This window comes from Corapipo altera, unplaced genomic scaffold (assembly GCF_003945725.1).
Source record: "Corapipo altera isolate COAL_440 unplaced genomic scaffold, ASM394572v1 23, whole genome shotgun sequence".
Classification (NCBI taxonomy): domain Eukaryota; kingdom Metazoa; phylum Chordata; class Aves; order Passeriformes; family Pipridae; genus Corapipo; species Corapipo altera.
Window position 1 is genome coordinate 6282585 of NW_020884878.1, and position 8868 is coordinate 6291452.

Consider the following 8868-nt stretch of genomic DNA (forward strand, 5'->3'; position numbering starts at 1 on the left):
CTGTGACTGGATTTGTCACTATCTGGATTTCCCAATATTTGCATGGTCACTGTAGCACATAGGCTCAACAGTGCCAAGTTTTTCTTCAGCTTATCCTGTATACTTGAAAGGTTTTGTAAGTGGGGGGTAGGGAGAGAAATCAGTAGATACTGGTTGAGTACAGAAAGCTGTACAACACAAAAAATTATTATCTTAAAAGAAATGTATTTTAAAAATAGCATCTGGTACAAAAACATAATTCCCAGGGTAGATTGCAGAAGCTCATTTCAAGTACTGGCACACTATTTTAACCAAGCCCTGTGAAAACTCCACCAAAATACCACCAAACTCACACCTGTCTGTGGCCTTATTACATAGATCACACATGGCACTTTCAAGAAATTAAGCATAAAAAACTGCATTTAGGAGTAAAAATTTGTGAGCATGCTAGTTATCCAACAAACACTGATTTAAATTTACATGTATAAATATTGCATTCAATGTTTAATCTGTAGAGGTCTTAAGAAGAGAGAAGTTCAGTGCAGCAGCAAAAATGTGTAGGTTTGACTATAAGGAGATCTATGCAATGAACAAAATATTCTTTTTTGTAAACATGGGCATAATAAAAGACAAAAAACTGAATTCAGAGACAGGTCAGAATACAGAAAATAAGACAATATCACATTTAAAATCCTGTTTTTATGGATTTTATCCAAGCTTCAGTGGAAACAAGTTTGGTAGGAAATGCTGCCAGTGACAGATGTAGCACATTCTTCTAACACTTTCAGCTGCTGACTAATGAGTAGGTGTTTGATAGGGCAGTTGAAACGAAAATGGTTCATTAGTCCAAGCCTATGATTTCATGTAAAACCAGCTAAGGCAAAAGAATTCACACACTCAAGCAAAGTATTTTTCTCTACAACCTTTTTTTGGTAGTTCTTCATTCACTAGCTATCATGTTTCTCAATCTTTAAAATGGTATGTAGCAATTCGGACTGGATAATTTCTAACTATTTTAATATTATTTAAAAATCATTATTATTAAAATATTTGCTCATTTAAGAGATCTAATTTTCCTGTATGAACACTAAACAATTTCCAGGTTTTGCTTTTAGAAATGTATATACTTACTCCACACATTTCAATAATTATTCTAACATTTAAAAGAAAAATAAATACAGGAACGTATGTTTATGCAACACTGATAATGCTTTTAAGATCATAGTTCAAGGACAAAGTTGCTAAAGTAACAGGACAAAGAGCCTCCACAGTTCCTCCACATGATTCAACACATACACTTAACTGCTTATGCAGTGTTTTCCACTAAGGACTTTTTGTTTTGATAAATTAAATACTGGGCTGCCAAAAAACCTTTAAAAGCTCTAACAGCGTCAGGATCAGAAGGACAGCACTTAGCTCCAATGTAGTTCACCTACAAGGGAGAAGAGAATAATCTGTTTCACAAAACTGCATTCACTGATGTTTTGCATGAGAATGAATTTGTTTTGCCTCAGTGTTTTGCCTTTTAAATGCCTTATGAATTAGGGCAAATGATCTTTTATGGTAGCATTATCTTGTTTAATCTACCATCTCTCTTTGCATAAAATACTTTTATCTAAACAGTCATGCACCACCTTGCAGCTGGACACAATTCCTTAATTGCCACACAGGCCTACAAGAAGCATGATTAATCTGGAAAGGCCAAAGTACTGCATCTTTGTTCTCTACATAAATTACAAGTGGCAGGAGTAGGTTTCTGCAATGAAAGTGATATTAAACATTGAGATCTCCATTCACAACAGAAGAAAAATGTTCCTCAAAACCGCAAAGCAGTCCATTAGCACCATGATTCCCATAAATTTAATTACATTGCACATGTCCAGTCAGTCTCTTTTGTATCATGAAAACAGATGTTGGTTTTAAATGAACAGGTAACACACTCTGCTTAAGTTTAAACATATTCCAAGAAGAGTTTGTGGAAATTATCAACATATGTGGCTGAATTTCTCTGCAACACAGAGAACAATACTGCTTCTTCCTTTACTTGATATCAGTTTTGCTTACTTATCTTTACTCTGCAACTGAGAAAAACACACAATCTTACATTTCTGACCTCTTGAAAAATTCTCACTTTTTCCTCCTTTCTCGTGGTTTCAACAGTTTTAGCAATCAAAATTTGTTTCAATTGTTATTTTTTTTTTTTTAGGTATCAGACTCAAACTAGAATCACCTCTTCTGCAACTTTGATTCATCAGACTTTAATATTGTACAGATAATGAAAACAGAGCTATCTCCTAGACAGCCATTTATGGCTTAAAAACATTAGGAAAGCTTTAATAATGCTTGCCTCCCTATCAGAGTTCTGTATCACAGGCAGACAAGTTGAGACACCACCCTGATGTTCTTTTACACAGAACAGAGTCAGAATTTGGCACAGCTATGAAGTCTCTGCCTGAAAAAGAAAAAAAAAAAGGAGCCATGCTTTCTGCATGAAATGAGCTCAGAAAAATGACTTGTCATGTTCATTATTCCTTCCCCCCACTTTTTTTTTTTTTTTGGTTGTTTTGTTTGTTGGTTTTTTTTTTTTTAATAGATACGACTGATAGTACTTTTAATGTTGAAACCATTCTAAGGCAGAAACTGGCATCTCCACCAGAAGATCAAAACCAGGACTGATCAACATGCATGGCAAGATCTTCAACAACAAAATACCAGAATCTGTTTAATCATATTACATGCAGTTATTCTACATTAAGAAAACAATTTATACTTCCCAGCACTAAAAGTCAGTATGTATGTCCACAGCTGACAGTGGAACTCATTTCTTCCTGCTTTGATATTTACATTTATATGAATATTGTATCCACATTTTTGAGAATAAAAACACAACTCCTGGAGGTAAACAGTAATTTTTAAAATATTCAGAACTGTATTAGAAAATAAAAGCTGAACTGCAATCACTAGCTTTAAGATTATATCATACAACATTCACTTTTATCTGAAAAAAACCCAACCCAAAACAGAAAACCAAACCAAACAAAAAACCCAAACCCGAACCCATGAACTAAATCACGACACTGGCATCCCAGGAGTCCTCTACATGGTTATAAAAGGATTTTACCCAGCTTTAAAGAAGTATATGCAGAAACGCTACAAAAAAGCATATTTTTGAATCATGCCCAAATTTACATATGCATGACTATCATATGTTCACAGGGAAAGTTTGCAACGCTTGAGAATATTAAGCATCAAATTTGTTATTCTGGGACTAACAGAGAACATTCTTTTAACGACTGTTACTTGTAGGTTAAAGTCAGATTTGTGACACAACCATATAAAACATTTTATCCCAGTCAGGGTGTTTTAATATTGCATTTAAGAATTCTCATTGCAACATTTTTTTTTACATACTGTAAAGATTCAGACCACATCCTTAAAAAGCTCACCACTCTGGACAAGTTCTCTATTTTACAGTTTACTACACTTACTGTTTACTGAAATTAGCACACTCTTGCAAAATAACATGTACAAATACAAGTACATTAACCTGTTTGCACAGCTAAAAATCTCTTGTAGCATATAAACTAAATGTAGATAATGGGTAAGGGAGCACCTTAGAAACACAAAATTAGCAAAATTGCACCATGGGGAAAAAATGCCTGCCAAACTGCAACGGAAGTATTAGTAAAATTATAAACTTTTATGAATATTAGTTCTCATTTTTAATAACACGTACATTTTTTAAGCATTAAACTTAAATTTTACTTTTCCATATTAATATTCTTGAATTGAAGTGAAATACATTAACATTTAGGTTGCTACTTAACCAGTTATGAAATGGTCCTTTTTGATCTTGGTCAATTATTCAGCAAGTCCATCACAGCAGCAATGTAAATCCTGCAGATGTGCAGATGCTGAAATTCACTCACTACTCTCATGTGGTAAGGGACAACTACATTCTCAGTAAAATCAGAGTGCAAAAATTTTTATTTTTTAAGTAAAAAACCCAAAACAAAACAGAAAACCACAACAACGAAAAATGGTTACAAAAAACGCTCCTGGGAAAATTCAGAAAACATGAAGTTGATCTCCTAAAGGTTTAGATAGCAAACTGAGTGGAATTTACAAATGTTTAAGTGGTAAAGTTTTCTTAATATGCATGTAAGAGAAGGAAAAAAAATCTGAAAGTAAATGCAATTACTTCATGAAAAACTAAAAAAAAAAAAAAAAATCCCAAATCAAACCTAGGAAAAAAAAAAGAAAAAAGAAAAAACCCATACCCTTCCTTTCCCTCAGCATTAAATACAGGCCATTTTCTTGTTTAGAATTTTTAGAGACTTGATCAGTATGATGGTCTTGATACTAACTCCATGAGAGCTGAAGGGAAATTGTATTATTGCAGCTGTCAAGTGCACAAGTAAAGAGCATGCAATTCATAACACAGTCACAGGGCAGGATGAGTAGCACACACATCCCTCACATTCAAGCTCTAGAGCTTTTTCCAGTATATGATCCATTTGGGTTCATAGAGGTAACCTGGAATCAAGCACTGAAATGAAGATGACCCATCAACATCACCAGAAATAAATTGCAGCACACAACGAACTAAATCACAGACACTGTGGAACTGTTTGTTAATTTACAATGAAAAAATTATCCATAATGTAAAAATGAACTCAAGCTTCTTGCATAAATCTGATGTAAGCAGTTGCAACGAACACAAATTCCTTCAGTGTCTTAGTGGTCAGGTACATATGAGCTTGGATATAGTATTTTTCAAATATATTTATAAAATATCAATACTGAACACCTATGCTGCTTATCTCATAGAGAATGTATTTATAAAGTTTTAAAAAATTTTAATCTTTCTTTCTTAGGAAACCAAAAATGAAGAAACTGGTAAATGTCTGAAGGCCAAAGCACCCTTTGCCATTTATATTTGATAAAACCAAAGCATTAATCTCCAAGCTTTCACATCACAATCAAACACACCTTTAAGTCCAATAAGTAATTTTTTCCAATAAAAAACTTAAACCAAAACTCAACTGAAGTTACTTTCTGTAACTGAAGTACCCACACTGTAATGTTAGCTACAAAGGAAACTGGGTAAGCAGAAATCAACACAGCACAAGCTTATTGACACAGAATTTATCTTTTTGATGAAAATAGGTAAGATCTTTTCGAGATGTTTGACACCATCCTGGAGGCACTTCTCCAGAGATACTTCTGGGTTATCTGTGGGCAGACAAGTTACCTGTTCTACCCAAACTAAATCAGACTGCATTGCACCGTGCTGCACTAGGCTGTAGCTTTACTTATAGATCTTGATATTCCACAAACAAGTTGCAGAGACCTCTCTTTTCTATGTTCAGTTCTATTCTTAGAGCTTCTTAATTCATAATCTATTTCCTTTTCTTTGTGCATTATCTGAGCTATCCTGCTCCTCCATTTCCTGTATAATCTGACGGTGCACAATGTTAATTGTAAATTGCTCCAATGAACACAAATCATACCACATTAATACCAGACACCAGGGCAAACATGCTGGTATTTCCAGAAGCTTATCATCAGCACTTTTGTGCAATGCCCACGAGAAAGTTTGCAGCACGCCTGAAGACCAAAAAAGTATTTCCTAAATACGAAATCTTGATGAAAACCCACTTTGGTAGCTCCTCCTTTCCCTTCACACTATTTCAAGTGATCTGCTGACCTCATCTCCAGCCCTGTGGCACAAAAGAAAGGTGGTTATCTCAGCAATGCTGCAGGTCATTTAGAACTTACCAGTTAAAAGCTTTCACATATCTAATATGGACCTTAAAGCATGCAAAGACAACACCATTCTATTGTTGTGCTTAAAATACAGTCTCGGGTAAAGTACATCACACCACATAGTAGTCAATGCAACATTTATATGAAAATACACATCTCTTGGTCTACTATAGACAAAAGAAAGATTTCCTGTAGCTGTAGAAATACAGTCACCTGTTACAAATTACAGGAGTTTGAAAGCTGGTTAAACACAGTTAACCTGAAGAAACACTGTGTTCTTCCCAGCACTTCATAGAAGTGAAACCCTCCTTAATAATCTCAGCCCTTTAAATTAAAGCCTGCCGGTCCAATTTAACTCCTGTCCAGACACAAGCATTAAACAACACACTTAAAGCTGTCCAAAAAGAAAGTTTCTCAGGTTCACTTGACCCACTAAATGCACATCAAGACAAGTCTCTTTGCACATGTTAGAGGAACAGCTTCACTGGCCAAAAGTATTCGCAGCAATAACAGGTTGGAATTATGTCAGGAGTGAGCACATGCAGTGAGCAGAGCAATTATACAGACACCTGCTATGACCCATGAGACTGGACACAGCTTACTAATAAAGCTATTACTACCTTTACTAATAAAAGGTAGCAATTACTACTCATCACTAGATCAGCAATTGCACCAGTGTGATCCTTGACAGCCTGGGGATGTACATACAGCACCAGGCATCCACCAGTGAGAAGTTTCAGATCTTTTCTTTCATTTCACCTGAGAGTCGGGGGAGTGATTGCAGACTGAAAGGCAAATACAGTGCACATGCATAACAACACTCCTACCATTTCTTCACATCTAAGTGCACTGTGTCAAAAATGCTGGAATGCTCTCAGAAAACACCTTAGATGGTTTTTAAGACTTTTTTTTTAACTTCTCCCCTCTCTAAGCCTAAGCAGGTATTCCTCTGCCCTTCACTGGCCTACTAGTTTAAAATGACACACAGCCAAGGTGGAAACATCTAAAACTTCACCTCACTCACTGTAAGATGGATTCCTTCTCCCCTCTCTTATCTGCACTCATTTTTCCCATTTCCAGCTCACTGTCCACTCTGCTCAGTTCTGGTCTCCCTGAGCTGCAGTCGCAGGCACAGGCACGACCAGAAACATTGTATTTAAAATAGGATAAAGTAACTAAGGTTTTTCTTTGAGGCTGAATCTTTGAACAAAAGGTTACTCCAGTCAAGGTGTCTGTATGCCTAACTTATAAAAATCACCACTTTAATTCAGTGTCATTTGCTCATGTTACTCATGCCCTCGATATCACAGCTTGTGCATGAACCTACTCTGTCAGTTCAAAAGACAGAACATGCTATTCATATTCTGTGCTGCTAAATATTCTTATTAACAAACTTAATAAGTAGATTGAAATTAACTAACTAAGCAGCAGTTGAGTCTTGAAAAACTTTAACAGCATGTTGTATATATAGGCTGCTATACTGACATGATGGAGAGTATTTCAGATTCTTTTTGTAAAAGCAATATCTGTGTGAAGAGAAGAATCTTGCAAACTAATTTGATCTTGTATGAAAAGCAGTATAATTCAGATGGTCTGAGAAGCTGAGTTTATTTCCAAGAAACTGTAATGCATTATAATAAGAAAACAATGACTGAAGGAAAGAAGTTTTATCCCCAATATTTTCACATTGCCTACACCAGTACTACTCAACATTTCAGTGATCAACTTTGAACACTGAAAAGCAGTACAGACTGCACTTCAAAACAGCTTTTTTTTTTCTCTAAATAAACCTTCAGAGCAAATCAGTAGCTCATAACCAATCGATCAATACATCTCACCCCACCTGGAAAACTCTACCCTAACACATGGTACTACAAGCTACCACAGCACACTATGCAAACCTGTATCTACACAACAGGTAGTAGCTAAAATAAAGATAAAAGCTGTGTAACAGAAGACACACCAATTATCATCATCTTTTCATCACAGTAAATAGAATTCTAAGAGATCACAAAGCCTTAAAATCGACAAAGGAAAAATTCATATTCACTAAAAAGATGCCATTCTGACCCATGCTCAGGAAAACCAGACCCATAAATAGTCACAGGCCAGGTCTTCTCATAATGCCAAGAGAAATTTTAGCACAAACAAAGCAGAGTTTTGCTCAGAGTATGCTGCACTGAGGACAGATGCCTAATATTTTGCTTATAGTGCCCAAATATTCTGCTTTTACATGAGACGAGTGAATATGCTGTCACACAGACATTGCCTACAGTGATTGCCAAGAAAGCAACACACTGCAAGTCCTCAAATATCAGGCAAAGGAAAACAAAAAAACCCACCCCAGTGCAAGTATGTGCCATTTGCAAAGGTGCATACACAATATATTATGTATGCTGTCCAGATGTAAGTATAATAGCTGAAATGCTCCTCAGCCTCATGCACAAGTTTCCCCACAAGAGTAATTCTAGTTCAGAAAGACATACCTTTTAAAGCTGGCAGTTTCTGAAGCTCCCTGTTATTGCTAACATTAAACCTTGAAGAACTCTGCCGCTTTTCCTTCTTCACTACTGTCTGTGGTGCTGGTACTTTGATTTTAGATAGTTGTGCTGGGGGAGGAGTGCTATTTGATTTTTTGTTTGACACCTGTTTAGAAAGAAATTAAAACAGTTAATTGCAGCTGAACTTGGGGAGAAAATCTTATAAAAAGTGATTTTTGTTACAGAAATGACTGAAGCAAAATAAGCTCTTAATTAAATTACTGTATTCATCATCCTCTGAATGTATAGTCACCTATTCTTCTGCAAATCTTTTCAGTGTCCATTCCTGTACCACAGCCCTCACATAGATGGGAACAGATCACCCTGACACATGCACTAGCCCGTTTATTTGAAGTTACCAGCCAACTGAAAAGAAATTTTCAAATAATATAGTTCCTTAGCTACTCTCACCTTTTACCCTCTGAGAAGTCCAGGTCTCCAAGGTATCCAACATCAGCTTCAAAGGGATCACAGGAACTTGTCTATTTACAGCAGCTGAACCTTTCACTGCCTATTTGTCCTGTACCTTGCTGCCAGAGTCCCAAGCTTGGCTGGGGTATTCAGGCTTTGATATAAAGTT

General features: G+C 35.9%; 1 long non-coding RNA gene across 1 annotated transcript; it reads right to left on the reverse strand.

Annotated features, from left to right (window-relative positions):
- Positions 1-1824: 1824 nt before the first annotated feature.
- LOC113944538 lies at positions 1825-8301 on the reverse strand. Its single transcript, XR_003526722.1, has 2 exons — positions 8235-8301; positions 1825-2431 (listed from the first exon to the last, which is right to left on the reverse strand). It is a non-coding gene; the product is annotated as an uncharacterized LOC113944538 (long non-coding RNA).
- Positions 8302-8868: the final 567 nt, after the last annotated feature.